Genomic DNA, 20,672 nt, shown 5'->3' with positions numbered 1-20,672 from the left:
GCCAATGATTAATACCAGATTTATAAATTGAAACTTATAGTAAAATATTAGATGTATTTGATTTAATTTTCTAAAATGGTATTTGAATATACTTGTCACTGACTTGGAAAAATAAATGTTTTGAAAAGAAAAGTCATGCCAATAATGGTTAATATTAAATATAAATACAATTATTATTTCAATTATAAAAATAAAAGTTTTTTAAATAAAAATAAATTTAAAATTATTTATCAATTTTAAGCCAATATCTTTCTACATTTTCCTGTCATGAATCTCTCCACATATTCTACCCAGTTTCCAGGAAGAAATTCTAAATTATTCATCAAGTCAAAATGGTAATAGGAGACTGCAATAGCCTTGGTATTTTGAGCCAGATAAACAATCTGCAGGGGGGAGGAGGAAGAAAATCAAATGGAAAGTATTTTATTTAGGAAAAAAATATTAACCTATAGGTAACTAAAATAGCAGAGTATGCTTTCACCTGGAAGTTGTGGAACATGAAGGATTCTCCATCAGCACCTTAAATATAGAATCATTTTAAATGATTTTCACTAGGGCAATGCCAGAGAGGTATGGAGGTTTGGGGAAGAATATGGTAGTTTCTGGCTCCCTTGACAATGTGAACCACAAATAGACCACAAATCATAGAAAATGGAGGGTCCCAGGATGTACCTTACTATCAAGATGTCACCATGACTAAAAAGAATACTAATAAAATTTAAAGGAACAAAACTGCGGTGGGAAAAAATGGCCTCCCTTCCACCAGATAAATACCTGAAAAAAATTCTAAGTGTTGGATAAAATAGAGAAAGGAAAAGAAGGCAATGGGAAGACATTACAGGCATTAAACAAAGTTTAGGAGAGATTTCAGTTCAAAAACTAGAAGGCATAGAGTCATTTTTTCCTGTTTTTCTTTTTTATTATAACTAAAGCCCTGGAAATTATTCAACAAACATTGATACAAAAACTCTGAAGGCATACTGGATGAGAGGCCTCATGACTTGAGTAATGTCAGTGCGGTGAGTTCCCTCTGGGTTTTCTTTTTATCTCCTATACATCCTTTAACTGAGCAATAAAGAGGCCTGTGATCTGGAACCATTAACAGTCATAAACAAAACAAAACAAAACTGCCAGCAAAAGCCTGCTCTCCCTGGTCAAAGGATCAGGAAAAAATGAAGCCTGACAGGGGCATAGTGGAGAATCTCAAACTCTGCTCCCACCTAGGTCTCCTCTAGTGACCTGATCTACTGGCAGTAGTGCCAGGAAGTCCTGGGCTATGCCAGGCCCATTCACCCACAGTGGCAACAGCTGCAAAGCTGTGTTTCTCGCTGCCCTCTACCCAGTGGCATAAGACAACCCACACCTTAGGTCTTCTGTCCTCCCTCCAGGAGGTCAGGCAGCAGTAGCAGGTCCTCCAAGGAAGTACACAGGGCATCAGCAGGGATGGAGCAGGATCTCCAGCAGCTCTAGAATATCAAAGCAACTAGAAAAACACTGCAGACTCAGAAAACGAAACTCTTATAGGAAGTGAGGCCCCCAAATGCAGGTCAGAACCTATATGCTAACCAAAACAGGATGGCTACCTGCTAAAATTAATGATTCAGATAGGATTAAGAATCCTAACATCATAAGCAAAATATCCAGGACACAAATGAAAATTATCTGTCAAAACAAACACTAAAAAGAACACAATTTTAATGTGAAAAAACAAACAGCAAGCACCAGTATTGAGACAAATCAAGTGCTGAGTTATCTGACAGAGAATCTAAAGCAGCTGTCGTAAGAAAGCTTCAACACTCAATCAAAATTATCTTGAAACAAATGAAAAAACAGAAAAGAAATATGTTATATATGGAAAATTATACATATGAAAATTAAAGATCTGAAATGTACAACTGAAATTAAAAGCTCACTGGACAGACAATAGTACAGTGGCAATGAGAGAGGAGAGAAACAGTGAACCAGAAGAAATTTTAAAGAACTTAAATTATATAGTGTATGCTCTTTGATCAAAATGGAATCAAACTTCAAATCAGTAACAGAAAGACAACATGGAAATCCTAAAACTCTTGAAAATTAAACAACATACTTCAAAATAATCCTACATTAAAAGGTGAAACTTCAAAATGAAATAAAAATATGCATAGCGTTGAATGAAAGTGAAAGCACAACCTATCAAAATTTATGGGATGCACTAAAACAATAGTAAAGGAAAATTTACAGCACTGAAGGCTTTCTTTAGAAAGATAAATGGATTCAAATCAATAATAATCTAAGTTTCTACTTAAAGAAATTAGAAAAAGAAGAGTAAAATTAACCCAAAATTAGCAGGAAAGAAATAATAAACAAAAATTCATGAAACTGAAAACAAAAACAATGGAGAAAATGAATGAAACAAAAAACTGGCTCTTTTTAAAAAAATCAATAAAGTGATAAACTTCTAGCAAGACTGACAAAGATGGAAGACACAACTAACTAAGATCAAGAACAAAACAGGGAATGTAACAACAAATCCTCTAGCCATTGAAAGAATAATATAGTATAATATGAACAACTTTTCATTCATAAATTCAGCAACTTAGATGGACATGGCTGGGCTGAGCTGCAGTCAGATCCAGGGAAGGCGGGAGCTGGAGAGGAGGAGTGAAAATGTAGGGGAGGCAGGCCCTGCTGTCCTTCTGGAGGCCAGCAGACTGTTGGCAATGGAGGACCAGGCCACCCAAGAAGCGAATGGATCAGGAGGTCAGGCCACGCCTTAGCGGACTCACACAAAGTCTAGGAAGGGAGCTGCTGGTGCCTTTGACTCCATAACCCAGGCCTGTCTTGGATTGTCCAAAGAGAGCTTAGGCCTGGCTACTGGTGGGGGAACCGAGTCAGAGCCAGGCCCCAGGGAAGGGCATATATGCTTAAGAGCCAAGTTAGGGGTAGGGAGAAAATAAATTTGAGGGGTCTCAGGGACTAATGGAGGTAAGAGGCTTCAGAGTCTCCCAGTCCTGAGTTGGATTAGTGAGTTAGAGGCTTGTGGATCTAAGGCTGGATTGGCTTGGGGTCTCCAGAACATTGGCTCACTAAGCAAGAATCAGGGAGATTCAAGTGCTTAGAGATCAAAGTGAGGGCTTGGGTAGGGGGAGTGAGACAATGGGAAAGCCTAGTTGGTTATTTGGTGCATTGCGTTGAATGTGCCCTCAAAACTTAATCCCCACTTTGACTATTACGAGGGTGGGAAATCCCATTATGGTAATTGGAAGGCGGGGCCTTTTTTGAAAAGGTGATTAGTTTGTAGCACCATGCCACGTTGAATTGACTAAAAATGGTGGTCCCGGGCATGGGTTGGAGGGCTCTAAAAGGATAGTGAATAAAGGAGGTTAGTGTCTCTCTGCTCCACCATTTTTGCAATGTGATACTCTGCTGTCACTGAAGTCACCACCAAAGAAGACCTCACCAGTGTTCCCTGGACTTTGGACTTCCTAGCCTCTGAAACTGTAAGCAATAAATTTTGGTTTCTTTATAAATCACCCAGTTCCATGTATTTTGTTATAAGAAACAGGGACTAAAACATTTGGGGAGGAGTCTTTGCGCTTTGACAAAGCGCATAGCTGCACCTTTTCGGCTTGAGAACTGAGGGCTTGTCAAGAGAGGATTCTATGAAAGGGTGGGCCAGCTAGGCCAGGCCAGGAAAAAGAAATTAATAAATCTAAGTTATTATGAGCGGAATATAAGTGGGCAGGGAACCCCTGAGAAGGGAAGTCACAAAGGGTGAGACATGGCCATCAGACATTTAACCTATGCTTTCTTGTTTTTGTGGAATAATTCCATACAAAACCCACAGCTGTTAGCTGAGCAACCAGATTGAGCTAAATTCATGTTCTCAGATATGTCCAAAGAAATTAAGAACCAGTGCATGAAAAGATAAGAAAACAATTCGAAATTCTAGCAGTATCAAAAGCAAGTCTGTAATACAGCTTACTGATGGCCATGTGGCACTGATGTCAGGCACCAGCTTTTGTCCAGAAGCAACAACTGGTATGACAAAAGTCACCTCCTAAATGCATGGACAGAGTGGACGAAATAAAGTATGATGTTGGCTGGATTAAACATAAGATGAATGAATTAGCCAGCCTTCATGATAAGCATTTAAACCGACCCATCGTGGATGACAGCAGTAAGGAGGAGCATGCCATTAAAATAAGAGATCGTGTAGATCTTTCACAGGTGCCAGCATGCTGCGCCATATAGTTCCTGTGCAGCAGGGCCCACAGAGCTTGCTCCAAGCAGGAGGAGCAGCTGCTTCCAAAAGTAGTGGCCTCTGGCGCAGGCTCTCCAGGAGCTGTGCACCAGCTTCCAGCACACACAGACGGGCTACCTCAAAAGCATGAAGAATGAAGAGGCAAGATCCCAGCCGCTTTTTTATTTTCCTTTTTTTGATACATCAGTACCACTAATGGATGATGGAGACGATAATACTCCTTAAGATCGGCGTTTTACAGATGACCAGTTAGTGCTGGTGGAGCTGAATACAGTGACGATGGAAGAGAGGGAGAAAGAGATTCCCCACGTCGTACAGTCCATTTCTGACCTGAATGAAGGATGGAGAAACTTAGGCATAATGAATATAGAATAAGGCTCAGTCTTTGATAGAATTGACTACAATGTTGAACAGTCCTGTATCAAAACCGAAGATGGCTTGAAACAGCTTTACAAGATAGAGCAGTATCAAAAGAAGAATGGGCAGATGCTTGTGATTTTAACATTATTTGTCATTATCATTATCTTCACTGTTGTCCTCATTGGCATGGTCTGGCTAAGTGGCATTGGGTTCTCGGGTGTGCTGCACACATGGATTTCCTGGGTGTGACAGGCACCTAGCTGTCTGCCCGCAGAAGTGCTGTCCCCAGAATCCATGGCATAGGGCAGTGAACCTTTCCACAGAATCCTTCCAATCATGGTAAGCAAGGAGAATGGGCTTTTGTTTTTCCTTCACTGCTGAGAATTTAAGGACCTTGAATACTGTTGCAGAATAGAGATTGAGTTCTGTGATCAATTATAATACATACATATACATTTAGAAAGAGAAAGTGAGTTGAGAGTTTATAGGCACTGCAGGAGCTGTACAGTATTGCATGTGTATACTCTATTTTTTTTTTTAGCAGTCTTGTCTGAGCAGCATGTTAAAATAATTTCTGGAAATTTTTTAAAATCATCTATTATTTTTCAAGAAATTTGGTGCCAAAAATGTATGAGTAGAGGCAAAAATGCCTCCTCATCTTTTTCTATATATTTTCCAGTTGAAAACAAAGTCCTTTAAGAATTGATAATCTGTTCCCCATTAACTTAATTTAGCTTTTCCATCACTGTTAATAATCAGAGTAACAAAGTGTGAAAAATAAGAAACCAGCATTGATGTTTATTAACACATTTATATGGGCCAGTTAGAATAGCTTAATAAGTTTAAATTAATTGTAAATGGAGCATTCCTTGTTAAAAATTTTTACACTGCATTTTCTACTATAAAACAAAATGTTTTACTAAACAAATGAGCTACTAAACAAAATCTCTTAAATTTAAAAATTGATGATTTGAATGAACCTCACATTATAAGGAAGATTGACAGTGTCATGAAAGTCACCAGATTCAGCCAATGTGTCCCTGTGGTCCTCCCTAGTTATCCTTGCTCAATTCATTACTTATATACTAACTACATAATGACCTGTTCAAACCAGACTCCATTTAATGAACTGAATTTACACGAGGCCATTTTAAATGGGTCACTCAATTTAGCATTCGTGGATCTCAAATTATTAACCAAACATCACTCCATTTCAAAGTAAAATATTTCACCAGTGATTTGATTGATTGGCTCTTCCAGAAATTTAAACTCAAGTCTAGATATTCAAGTTGTCAAAACAGACCACGGGCATAATGCCCAAAATCCTGCCTCAGCCTCCCCTTCCCAAGTTGTTTTCACCTCCTGGCAGCCACTGGTTTTCTTACTACTGATGTGGCTGTAGAATGATAATGACCAAAAGGTGTTTCTGGAATTTCAGGAAATAATATGGTATTCCCTGACAAACATTTATTAGGTCATGGAATAAGGATCAGTGCCTCCCCAATCACCTCTGAAATGTGGGGGCTTTTACAGATCTTGAAAGTCACTGTAAGTTCTTTAGCCCCATTTTAACCCAACTGTTAAGATGTTCGCAGTTAGACCAGTTGCTCTTAGGAGTGGGGCTGTTCAAATTCGGAGGTTTGCATCAAAAGTAGTCTACAGTGGCAATACTAGATTATTGTTAAAGCTTTTAAAATAACTCAGTCTTACGAACCCTTGAAGGAATGTGACTTTTAAGAAGGAATCACCATTTATTTATGCTTGTTTTCACCGAATGAGGATTCCGTCACTACTCCAATAGGGTGATTAGGGTTAGATTTTGTGTCCCCAGCACATTGGGTAAAATAATAGATCTGATTAGAAATTGTTTTAAAGATCATATGGGGGATGGGGGAACTGTCCCATTCTTCCTGGAACCAGTGCAGTGATGGCTAAAGACCCAGCTGTCTGCTGCCATTATGGGTTTCCCAAAGCAGGAAACGGACAGACGCATCCTAGAGTTGGCACCAGAGCCTGTGTGCCAACTTGTTGGTCCTCAAACCACTTTATATTTCTGTTGAGTCTGTACCTGGAGATAAATCAGTAGCATTTGAAGAAGTAAGAGAAAGTTAATAATCATGTCCTGGTACGTCAGGATAATTCTTTCTCTCTGAACAAGATGGACTCCTTTACCTGCAGACAGCTGTTGTCTGTAGGCATGTCAGGCCCTTCCTTCCATGGAGGTAACAATCACCCAGTCAAGTCTCTCCCCTGCTTGAGGTGTGCCCTTAGAGAGAGGCTCAGCAGAAAAGTCTCTCTCTTGGCATCCCTGGGCTCAGCCTCTAGAAACCTGTCCCCTTTAAAGTGTCTTGGGGTGGCTCTAGTTGAGCGAAGCTGGGAGGAGAAATGGAAATGTTTACAGTCAGTTCTCCAAAACTTCTGATCTTTTCTGAGATTGTAACTGAAAACTGCTGTCTCCTGTTTTGCTCGTTTTGATGTTGGTGCTGCTGGCTGGGCCATGCTGAGTGAAGCAGCGTACGTCTCTAATTTAATGAATTTACCACTTTCTCTGCTAATTAAGAGATCATTATTCATTTGGTTGGATGAAAGTGCTTTCAGTGTGTTATTCTACCTAAGGCTTCTTAAAGGTAGTAAAACCCTTCCAACCTAATCAGTCAGTAAAGTCTTTATTTTCTTGTATGCTTAAATAAAGCAATTAATGAAGCAATTCAACAACCTAAAAAATTCCTCATACATCACAAACTAACAAAAATCAGATAAAAAAATTAGTTAATATGAGTAGCAGTATAATTATTGAAGAAACTGAACTTGAAACTTTAAAGTTCCCCAAAAGCAAATAAATAAGCAAGCACGAATGTTTCACTGAAGAATTTTACCGAACATTCAAGTAAGAACTGACATCCTTATGTTGCGTTTTCATAAAAGGCCAGTATATCTAGAGACGGCTGGGGATTAAGAGTAGCAATATTGTGCTGAGATGAAGATTCCATCACTACTCAAGTGTGGAAAATGAGTACTTAAGTTCAGACTAAAACTTTTTTTTTTTTTTGATTGAGGTACTTACTTATGTAGGTCAGTTCTCATGGTCATAAGTAAATGGAATGTTCAAAGATTCACTTACATACATTATGAGTGGGTAAAGGGATAGGATCATAGCGAAAAATTGACTTGTAGTCTGAAGTATACCTTGAAATTGTCCTCCCACAAAGACTTAGGAAGAAGATCAATTAGTGGATGTGTCTTCACAATCCACGATGATGGATTCTTCTCCAATTGTGTTATACCTGGAAAATTTTAGTTTGGTGTAATGAAATATTACAGTCCAAGGATCTTCCACTTTCTCATCTTCCCAAACAATTTTTCAAGACATTTTTGAGCAGTACATAACGCAGTTAAAATTGGAACCAATCACGAGCATTTTTCTGGATTCCAAGAGGCAATACTGTGTAATATTTAAGGGTATGTGTTCTGTGCTAGCCTCCCCAGGTTCAAATCCTGACTCTATCATTTACTTATTATGAGACATTTTGAAAGTATCTCAGAGTCACTGTGCTCACTTTCTCCATCAACAAAATGGCAGATAATAATACCCACTTTAGTAATGTGGAGTTTTCTCAAACCTGTGCATTACTATAAATGATTTTTAAAATGTCTTCTATATGCCAAAGAGATATTGATAACTAGTAATTCTAACATTGGCTATTATGTTGTGTCAGCTACTGTAGCATAGAGGATGTTATCTTTGTATATAGTAACAACTGTTGCATCTGCATTTTCACTCTTTCCTTTATTGTTGTATATAAATATGCACATGCATACACTCAGATATGTGTGTGTGCAAAATGAAAATGTGTAATCTTTAGGTGCTAGCCAAAAGCTCCAAATTCATACAATTAATATGTTGTAGACTTGGTTTTGAACTAAGGTCTTTGAACAGGGGAATATATGAACTTCCCCGAGGCAGAAAGTATTCATTTCCTTTCTACATTCAAAGTCTGGATCTCACTACATCATCAGTTGGCCAGTCTGAAGGCACTTTGGGGATAAAGGAATATTCAGAAAATTTTTGACATAAACTAGGAAGATCTGGGGTAACCCTATGAACTTCGTATTCTCTCAATGGATTCAGTGGCCAGTATCACAACTAAGCTATATCTGTTGATAATGTCATCACCTTTAGAGTCACCAAACCCTAAAATCTCAATTATTGTTGTTTCCTCCTTCAGGTCTCTCCTCCAATATATATTAAAGTCTGATGCATTCTTCCGCCTCCCCAATATTACTTATATCCAGCGGTAGTCTAACCTCTAGATTACCTACTAGTCCTACATAATCTTGCCACTTTCTGCATAAGAATGCATACCCACACTAATTCTATCTGATACCCATTCAAAACAATCATCTTTTTCAATTGTTTATAACAATTTACTCTATTTGCTAAGAGACGATTCAGTCTATAGCTATTATAACATTTTTTAATGTTCTACATAACACTTATTTCTGTTTAATAGTTTATTTACTTATGTGTTTTATTGTCTGTTCTCACGCACTTTCCCCACCCACTTCCCCAAACACACTAGATGGAGATTACATAAGAGCAGGGTATTGTTTGTTTTGTTCACCAATGAACATCTAGTAGAGAACAGAGCACAGTACATGGTTAGTATTAAGAACCTTTTAATATCAATATAGATAGGGTGGCAGACTTAGAAAATAAAAATGCAAGATGCCTGGTTAAATTTGAATCTCATATAAATAACATACTTTTTAGTATAAGTATATCCCATGTGATATTTTGGACATATTTGTAGTAAATAAGGTGATTATATAAATTTGAAATTTAATTGGGTATCCTATATTTTATTTGGAAACATTAATTACAGGCCTATAAAATTTCACCAAGGATTTCATTTTCTTCTACTGATCTGCTAGCTAACAAATACAGCTACATTACCCAGCATATGGAAATGAGAAATTGTAACCTTTCAAACTCACTACTTTCAATGCTCATGGCATAAATTTATGCCTGTTTCTTTTATGAAGTCCTTCCCATATCTGCTGTTCCTCATCCTTTCCTCAGCTTCTCTGAAAGATTTCTCAGCCTCCTCTGTCTTGTAATCATTTTGCTATTGGAGGCCCTTTAAATGAACCTTTTATATGTGCAAGTATGAATGTTGGAAATACATAAAGACATCACAAGTATTCTTATTCAGGCTGTAGAATAAATATAATTGCCACAGTTTATCCTCGTCTACCTGCTGGACCTCAGGCGCTCACTCTCTGGCACTGCTATGCAACCTCCCTGTCCACCCCCAACCCTGCCTCTCACCAGTAATCCCTGACTCCCTGTTCCTGATTACTTTGGTTCTACCACTTTTTCATTTCATACTTTTTTGTGGGTCTGAAGGCTTAACTCACTCTTGAATTAATTTTGGTTGCTTACCACTAGCATGATCCTTCGGTTTCAAACTGTAGCATTGCTCTCTGACTTCAGGCCACCACGCAGAAGGACTGACACCCTCTCAGTTGATCCCTCTCTGCCTAGGAAAGTGACTAGTTCAGCCTGTCTGCTGAGGGGCATCTCCACTACAGGAGAGGATTTGAATACTGCTCTTTAAGTTGATAAACCGATTGACCACCATTGTTCCATCTACTTATCCCAGATTTCCAGTAGCATTTGGGAGCCAAGCTTCACTTCTCGAATACCCCTCTCACCTGCCTACAAGATGCCATAGTCTTTCAGTACTTCAGTACTTCTTAGCTCACTATTTCTTTTCAGTTTCCTTTGCGAGCTTTACCAAGCCTCTCCATGCTGGGGTTCTTTACAGTTCAGTCCTGCTCTTCTCATTTTTCTCTACGGGCTTTCCCTGAGTAATCGCATTGATTCCATTGTCCAATTATGCTGAAAGTTGCCTAATGGATATCTTTCAACAAGCTTTAAATATCATAATTTTGAATGATTATGATATTCAATGGCACCTCAAACCTAATATTTCCAAGCTGAAATATCTATAGTCCTATACCCCAAAGTATTCTTTTCCAAGCATTTTCCATGTAAGTAAATAGACCCATAGTCCACCTGGTTGATCAAAATAAAATTCTGGGGGTCTACCTTGATTCTTTCATTTTCCTCATATTTCTTGTACAGTCTGTTCAAAAGTCCAAAATATATCTTCTCTAGCATCCCCAATGCCATCTCCACGCAGCAGCTAGTGGAGTCTTTGTATTTAAAACAACATCAAAAAAAAAAAAAAAAAACTCTCTAACTCTTCCTTGCCTAAAGTCCTTCGATGTCATTCTCACTGTTCTTAGAGTAACATTAAAGAATCTTTTGAGAATTACAAGCCCTACGTAATTTTTCTTCGCCTAGTCTCCAACTGTTTTGCATCCCGCTTTTCCTTTCTATCATTGGTCCTTTTTCAGTCTGTGGACTACGCTAAGGTCTTTCCTGCATCATGGCCTTCCTAACTAATACTTCACCTTCCCGGAGTATGCTTTCCTCAACTATGTTCATGGCTTGAGGTCTCAGTTCAGAGTACACACCCCACAATATTCAATCTAAAGTAAACTCTCCTGTTTTTCTCTTTTGCAGAGCCTTTCTTTGTATACGTAAGACCATTAACATTGACATTATTAGTTTATTTGCTTTTTTAATTATTACTGTAAGCTCCCTAGGGATAGGATATATAATTTACTAATCATATCTAGAAGCACATAATAAATATTTATGGAATAAAAAGTGAATTATATTAATTATATTAATAACAAATTCTGTGTTTTAAAAGTAGTTGGTACTTCTTTACTCATTTATTTCACTACAACAATGTCCCAAATTAGGAACTTATTGCTCTATCTGCCAAATTTTACACAACAAAATACAATAAAACATAAGGAACATTATGTTATTAACCACATTTCAGTTGTTTTCTACAAGAAAACTCTTTCATCTTTGGTGTCATACCTATATATCTAGATATGCAATGAACCAAACTATAGTTTCATTGTATGCCTTGGTTACTGTATTGCTTGCCAACAAACTTCCATTTTTATGTTACCAACTCTATGCCATTTTCATTAAATGGAAGTCAAAATACAATAGTGCTTATGTTATTTAAATAATATTACAAAACTGTAATTACCAGGTCGTTTAAATTTACCTGATATTCTTAGTCCAGGGACAGCCACTTCCGACTTTGGAACTTTAATGAGAATAAAATCTCACTTAGATTTTTCAATATCTCCGTCATTTAAGAACCATGTCGACAATTTCACTAACTGAAGTGTTACCTGTGACAAAAGGCAACATTTTTATAATCATCTCCCAAATCTTGGGAGGAGTATCAATTGGAAGCCTGCCATCTTAATGCATTCTTAGAAGCAATACAATTTTGCAAGTTCCCTTTCTATATTCCATTTTAATGTAGCACTAGAAGTATATGGTTGCACTAAATGATATGAATATTAACACTAATTAGGATGATAGTGATTTTATAGAGGAATTTATTTCCAGGGAACAAAAGTTGAAATCAGATCTGTATTTGTCAGGCCACAGAACTCACTTGATTTAGTAAGTGCCTATCACAGTGTCACCTGGCCTGCTGAGGAACTGTTTAATCCTTTCCCAGTTGGTCACAAAAATATAGATCATGGGATAGCCATGAACCATCTTCAGATTTTTTCTCAGGACATCTTTTGGGGAAGTCATTTTTATACCAGATTTTACAAATACTTAATAGACTATTTAAGAACAATCAAACCACGGAAAAATTAAAAGAATAAAAGTCAGAATTTGAGTAACTAATGTTATAAGATACCGCAATATGACACAAAGTAAAAATGACTTTAACATACTGAGTACACAGAGATCCAAGTACAAAGTGCAGTTTTGTGGGACTACAGCTGTAGTTTGCAAGAGCGGCAATTAGCTCAGTGACAAGCAGTACAAAGGTCATTAGTGAAAGATTTGGAAAAAAGTGAGAATTCACATCTTACTTTGAATTAAAAATAATTTCACAGAAATATGCTAGAAAATTGATTTAAGGTAAAATAAATCCATCATTCATCATTATCAGTGAAGTTGTACCTCGTTTTTTTTTTTTTTTTACAGTAAATCTCTCACTCTTACCTTTGATCTTCTGTAGGTAATGCCTCTGTTTTCTCTGTCTGCTTCTAAGATTTTTTTTCATCACTACTTTTGAACAATTTGAATTATGATGTTCCTTGGTGTGGTTATTTTCATGTGTGTGTGTGTGTGTGCATGTGTGCACACTTTGGCTTCATTAAGTTACTTGAAATTGTGGGTATATGTTTTTCATCAAATGTGATAATTTTCAGACATTATTTCTTCAAATATTTTTTGTCTCTCTTCCTTCTGAGACGCTGGCCAAGGTGACAGTGCCAGAGTTACTAGCTGACAGCTGTCAGGGCTACCATTCTCTTAATTTAATTTGCATTATGTGATATCATTTTTACAAAAACATGTCATACACAGAAACAACATCAGCAAATTAGAAATGTATTGTATATATGTGTGTGTATAAATATGCACATGTTTACATACATACACACCCACATATTAGAGTGTGTGTGGGTATATATATATATACACATATGTATATGTACAAGTGTGAAAAGAAGGGAAGAAAAATACATGAGAAATTATGAACATTAGCCAGGGGGATAGAGGAATGGAAAAACCTTGACAAAAGGAGAAGAAAAACTTATCAAATCTGAATGAGAAAGCTAGTAAAATATGAAAACAAAAAAAAAAGAAAAAATTATAGGCCTAAGAAACAACGTAATTATATTCTGTGACCAGGAATCCCCAAGTTTTCCAATAAAACCCAAGAGTTAGAGGAGGGGCGGAAAATGAGACGAAAAATCATATTAACATTGTCATTGTATGAAAGAGGCAGTTATGAATAAAGAAGTAAAATTATACTAATTTCCTCTCATGGAGGTCAATAATTTATTTGATGGGTGGAATTTTATATATCTGATTAATTTGAATCAAACTTTTGCATTATATATTCATATAAGTAGAAATATGTATTGAAACACACCATACCCCACAGACATGTACAAGTAAATGTTAAAATAAAAATTGCATTATAAAAAGAAAGAAACATAAAGCAATGGAATTTACAAATGACCTGGACGAACAAAATGAATTAAGCAATAAATAATAATTTTTAAAAACTAAATATATGAATAAAAATACTTTTTAAAACACTAGGCAAGCTAAAAAGGAAGAAGAGTGGTCTGGGCAGAAAGAAAAAAAGAAAAACAAAGGAGAGAGAGAAAGAGAGAGACAGAAGGAGAGAAAAAGCTAGTATTAAAAACAGATAAAACGAGCATTTTTAATGACAGAAAATACACAATAATATTGAAGTCATAAACATGAAACTTTGAGCTAAAATTATACTGTGAAATTCCAAAAATAAAAATAAGGATATTAAAGATCTAATAATATTATGTAATGTGCTTGACACAATTCAATGATATAAAACTTTCTTAAGAAGAATACACAGTCCTTCCACTCAGCATTTACTAAACTAATCTTATGATAATTCTGAAATCAAATAAAATGAAAATATATTCTAAATTAAGAAATAGTAAAGACTATATTTCTCTGATTGAGTGCAATATTATTAAACGTGAATTATTAAAAGTGGAAGCAAAATCACCTTCACCTTGAAATTTAACAAATGAAGAAATGATCTGTCTTCAAATATCTATTTTTGGGATATGCAAATCTTGTAATACTAATGTAAAAATATCATTTTTTTTTACAAGTATTCTCCAGTTTTCATGCCTAGATGCAATATTGTTTTTCTGAACTATATAAGAAGACGGATTGAAGAGTTGTTAAGTTCTATAGCCATGAGTATTTGCATAGGAAAATATAAGATTTAGGTAGAAAATGACCTAGGAAATACACAACTTAATAAAGAGAAGTTTTCAATTTTCTCTGAAATAAACTGTAAATTTACCTTCCAAATGTGAAGTTTCTCTATTCCTATAGATATGATTCCTACCTGAAACAATTAATTTGAATATTTTAAGGCTTCTTTTCATTAGAACTGCTGGCGATAATCATTAACCTGATTTTCACATAACATCAGAATACATCATGCTTTTGCAATTGAAGGCCTGAATAGAAGGACTGTTCACCTAAGTGATACTATTTTTAGCTGAACGATGGTGAAAGTCCTCAGGAACACAAGGAACTCAAGTGTTTGAAACCTGCAGTTTAACATTTGCTGGAAAGCTACTGGCCTGTTCATTCCAATGAGTTCAGGAAAGAAATGAAGGCAGAAAACGGATCCTTTAATCTTCTGGCTGGGTAATGCGACAGTTTATTAAGAGGGATAAGAAATGGAAAACTGCGAGCAATACATTCCTTCATGTAGCTGGGATTGCCCTGTTACAGCAGAAATCAAAAGCTACTGACACCGTGGAATTTCTCAGACCAGGATTTTTTTGTTGTTGTTTTGAATAGTAGTTTCCAAGTCTCATTTTCCCCTGAAAATTGCTTTTTGTATAGATGCCATCTCTAATTCACGGCAGTGGATTAGAGAAATATCCACAGAAATTTCTTCCCATGCTTTTGTCACTATCATTTTGGAGTCAAAATACAATGTCATGGGAAATAAATTGCCAGGAAATTCTCAACTTCTCTGATCTTTATTTCTTCATCGATAAAATAAATAGGGTCACATAAATTTTGCAAGGATTCAACTAGAAACTGTGTGTAAAAGCCCTTTAAAAATCATAATATACAAATGTGTATCCTTTGACAGCTGTAGATGTTAGGATTTAGGTTAAAGCTGGATCCACTCAGGACTTCTTTTTATTTATCTGGTGTTAGGATGTGCTGCCCTCTTGTGGCCACTGGCTGATAGTGCTGACAAGGTTTTATGAGTTCAAATATACTATTCTTTATTACATTACTGCACTGATTAAAACAGCCAAATCAATCCAATTTAATACTGAATTGGCTGTTTTAGTCAGTGCAATAAGATAAGAATAATATGATATATAATATAATACAATATATAATATATTATATATATATATAATGTAGTAAATACACTTTCTAAAACAAAAGAATTGACAAATTAATCAGGAAGAAAGTTTATTAAGAGGGATAAGAGGCATCAAGGTTACTCTTCAGAAATGAGGGAGGAATAGTGTATTTCCCAGACAAACAGGAATTGTGGGAGTTCACCACCACACAAAGAGCCCTGCAAGAAAACCTCAAGGGAGTCCTTCATCTGGACTCTGAATAATTAGGATTACTAGCATTGACACACAAAAAAGAGCAAAACTTGCCATTGAAACAAAAACACTAATGAGAAAGAGAAAGAAGCTAAATAATGCCACCTCAAAATTCAGACTAACACTGAAGAAGAGAAATAAAATGGGAAGTAATGATACAAAGATATTTAAAACATCTAAATGAAAGGAATTAAATGATAGCAGTTAAACAGTACCTGTCAATAAGTACCCTAAATATGAATGAATTAAATTCCCCACTCACAAGACATGGACTTATTGATTGAGTTAAAAAGCTAGACCCCAAAATATGCTGTCTTCAAGAGACCCAACTCACGTGTAAAAACACACACAGAATAAAAGTGAAGGGATGGAAAAATATATACCATGCAAATGGAAACCAAAAATGAGCAGGAGTAGCTATTCTTATATTGGATAAAATAGACTTTAAACCAAAAAACATAAAATACAAAAAGAGACAAAAAGGCCACTATGTAATGATAAAGGAATCTATCCAACTGGAAGACATAAGAATCATAAATATGTATGCACCCAATACTGGAGCACCCAGATATATAAAGCAAACACTCTTAAAACTAAGGAGAGAAATAGGACCTAATACATTAATAGTGGGTGAACTGAATACCCCTCTCTCAGTAGACAGATCTTCCAGGCAACAAATCAACAAAGAGACACAGGATTTAGATTACACCTTAGACCAATTGGACTTGACAGATATATACAGAACATTTCACACAACAACCAAACTTTCCTCTCATCAGCACATGGAACATTCTCCTGGTCACAAATCTAGTCTCAGCAAATTTTAAAAAATTGAAATCATTCCAAGTATCTTTTCAGACCACAATGGACTAACCAGAATTTAATAACAGGCAAAACCCTGGAAGCTATACAAATGCATGGAAACTAAACAATAGGCTCTGAATGACCTATAGGTACAAGAAGAAATTAAAAACAAAATCCAAAAATTTCTTGAAATTAATAAAAATAAAGATGCATCAAACCAAACCTTGGGCATACTGCAAAAGCAGTGCTAAGAGAAAAGTTTATTGCCATAAATGCTCACATCAAAAGAATGGAAATACTTCAAATAAATGACCTAACACTATGGCTCAAAGAACTAGAAAAACAATAACAATCCAATTCTAAAGGTAGTATATGGAATGAAATAATTAAGATCAGAGCAGAAGTAAATGAAATAGAGACCCCCAAAATGATACAAAAGATCAACGAAACAAAAAGTTGGTTTTTTGAGAAGAATAATAAAATAAACAAATCATTAGCTAGGTTAGCAAAAAAAAAAAAAAAAAAAAAAAAAAAGAAGAGAGATAACCCAAATAACAAATTTCAGGAATGAAAAGTGAGACATTACAACTGATACCAAAGAAATACAAAGAATCATTAGAGAATATTATAAACATCTGTGTGACAACAAATATGAAAATCTGGAAGATATGGATAAGCTTTTGGACACATACAAACTACCCAGACTGATCCAAAAAAAGATAGAAAACCTGAACAGACCAATAACAAGCAATGAGATTGAAGAGGTAATAAGCAATCTTCCTACAAAGAAAAACCCAGGTCTGGAAGCTTTACAGCTGAATTCTATCAAATCTCTAAAGATAAATTAATACTAATTATCTTCAAAGTATTCCAAAATTTGAAACAGAATCCTTTCTCCCAAACTCATTCTATGAGGCTAACATAACTCTGATACCAAAATCAGATAAAGACATAACAAAAAAAGAAACTTACAGACCAATATCTTTGATGAATATAGATGCAAAAATCATCAACAAAATATTAACAATCAGAATACAGCAACACATCGAAAAAATTGTACACCATGATCAAGTGGGATTCATCCCAGGGATGCAAGGATGGTTCAACATAGAAAAGTCAATAAATGTGATACATCACATCAAAAAAAATCAAGCACAAACACCATATGATTACCTCAATAGATGCTGAAAAAGCTTTTGATAAAATTCAACATCAAACTCATGATACAAACTCTCAACAAATTAGGTATAGAAGGAAAGCATCTCAGCACAATAAAAGCCATCCACAGTAAGCCCATGGCCAGTATCATTTTGAATTGGGAAACTGAAGGTTTTTCCCTTAAGTACAGGAACAAGATCCCCACTCTCACCATTTCTATGTAACATAGTACTGGAGGCTCTAGCCAGATCAATCATGGAAGAGAAAGAAATAAAGGGCCACCAGATTGGAAAACATGAAGTCAAACTGTCCCTGTTTGCAAATGACATGATACCATATATAGAAAAAACCTAAAGACTCTATCAAAAAACTACTAGAGCTGGTTAATAATTTCAGTAATATTGCAGGATACAAAGTAAATGCCCTCAAATCAGTTGCATTTATATTCTCCAATAATAAGCTAACAGAAACAGAAATCAAGAAAGTAAGCCCATTTACGACAGCTGCCAAAAAAAAGAAAATACCCAGGAATCAAATTAACCAAGGAGGTGAAAGGTCTCTACAGTGAGAGCTACAAACCACTACTGAAAGTAATTAAAGAAGATACAAAAAGATGTAAAGATATTTCATCGTCTTGGATTGGAAGAATTAACATTGTGAAAATGTCTGTACTCCCTAAAGCGATGTATAGATTCAATGCAATCCCCATCAAAATACCAATGGCATTCACACAGAAATGGAGAAAACAATCTTAACATTCATATTTGACAAAAAAAAGATCCAAAATAGCCAAAGCAATCCTGAACAAGGACAAAAAAGCTGGAGGCATAACACTGCCTGAGTTCAAATTACACTACAAAGCTATATAGTAACCAAGACAGCGTGGTACTGGCATAAAAATAAACACTAGAACCAGTGGAGCAAAATAGACAGCCCAGAAAGCACCCCTCAGGCTTACAGCCGTCTGATTTTTGACAAAGGCTACCAAAACATACATGGGGAAAAAGACCTCCTCTTCAATAAGTGGTGCTGGGAAAATTGGATATCCATATGCAGAAGAATGTAACCTGACAGGCAACTCTCACCATATACTAAAATCAACTCAATATGGATTAAAGACCTAAGTATAAGACCTGAAATTGTAAAATTACTAAGAGAAAACATACGTGAAACACTTCAGGAACTAGGTCCGGGCACAGCCTTTATGAACAGGAGCCTGAAAGTATAAGGAACAGAAAAAAATAAACAAACGGGAGTATATCAAACTACAAAGCTTCTTCATGGCAAAGGAAACAATCAACACAGTGAAATGACAAGCTACAGAGTGGGAAAAAATTTTTGCTAACTATGCATCCAACCGGGGATTAATATTCAGAATATAAAAGAACTCAAGCAATTACACAGTAAAAAAATAAATAAATAAATATATATATATATAATAAATGAATAAATGACCTAATTAAAAACTAAGCAAAGAAACTATACAGACATTTGTTAAAGGAAGACATACAAATGGCCACCAGGTACATGAAGAAATGTTCAACATCACTAGTCATCAGGGAAATGCAAATTCGAACCACATTGAGATATCACCTCACCGCAGTTAGACTGGCTGCAATCAGAAAGACAGAGAATAACAAATGCTGGCAAGGATGTGGAGAGAAAAGAAGTCTCCTACACTGTTGGTGGGGTTGTAAATTAGTACAACCAGTATGGAAAACAGTATGGAGAATTTTCAATCAATTACAGATAGACCTTCCATACAATCCAGCAATCCCACTTCTTGGTATATTCCCAAAGGAATAGACATCATCATGTCGAAGTGATGCTGACACTCCCAAGTTCATCACAGCTCTGTTTACAAGAGCCAAGATATGAAACCAACCTAAATGTCCATTGATGGATGATTGGATACAGAAACTGTGGTATATATACACCATGGAATACTATTCTGCCATAAAAAGTGATGAAATTCTCCTATTCGCAACAACATGGATGAGCTTCTAGACTCTTGAGTGAAATAAGCAAAGCACAAAGGGATAAATACCATATGTACTCACTTATAAGTGGGAGCTAATAGAGAAAGAAGGAAGGAAAGAAAGACCATAGCAGTGTGTTGGACTTATAGAGGGAGAAAGCATAACTAGGGATACAAAGTGGAGTGGAGGAAAGGGGGATAGAGAGGGTGATCAGGGATAATTGGGTGGGGGACATGGGAAATAATCTCAATTTGTGGGAATGGACATGCTGTCAGTATGGATATTGCCATCACATCTTGGGCACGATGGTGACAGTCAGCTTTGTACCCCATGATTATTCATAACCAATAATAAAAAAAGGATACATAAGTATCAAATGAGTTTTATTACCTAGACACATTGTGACAGAAAGAATTTGTAGCAGTAATATAAATCAAATACACAAACACTCACACTCACTGGCATTTTGGCAGAAAAAAAGTTATTGACTTCAATATCACAAAGATAGGGATTGTAAAAAATCAATAGTGTATCGTCTAACAGATTTTCAGTGAAAAATATAGGGATCAAAGAAATTACTTATCACTCATGCTGGCTTCCAGGTGTGAAAGCAAAAGATAGATTACTAGATGTTCAAAGACTCAGAAAAGTTTTTATCTGAGGGCTCGTGCTGAAATATGTATTAAAGACTTATACTATTTAGCTAATAAGTAAATTATACTAGCAATTCAAAGATGGAGAAATCATTCTGTAAAACAGGCACTGATTCTCTTTTATCTAAACTGAATCTGCACCTCATGAATTACCAAGCAATCTTTGTAGTCACGTGTGTGCAGTCCAAGCTG

At 35.9% G+C, this 20,672-nt stretch overlaps 2 pseudogenes; one reads left to right on the top strand and one right to left on the bottom strand.

The window, feature by feature from the left end:
- Positions 1 to 236: 236 nt before the first annotated feature.
- Positions 237 to 12,311, bottom strand: LOC134385716 (sulfotransferase 1B1-like; annotated as a pseudogene).
- LOC134386318 (syntaxin-16-like) lies at positions 3,764 to 4,855 on the top strand (annotated as a pseudogene).
- Positions 12,312 to 20,672: the final 8,361 nt, after the last annotated feature.

This window comes from Cynocephalus volans, chromosome 9 (genome assembly GCF_027409185.1).
Source record: "Cynocephalus volans isolate mCynVol1 chromosome 9, mCynVol1.pri, whole genome shotgun sequence".
In the NCBI taxonomy this organism is placed as follows: domain Eukaryota; kingdom Metazoa; phylum Chordata; class Mammalia; order Dermoptera; family Cynocephalidae; genus Cynocephalus; species Cynocephalus volans.
Note: the sequence above shows the minus strand (reverse complement) of the source record. Positions and strands in the feature narration are given on the sequence as shown.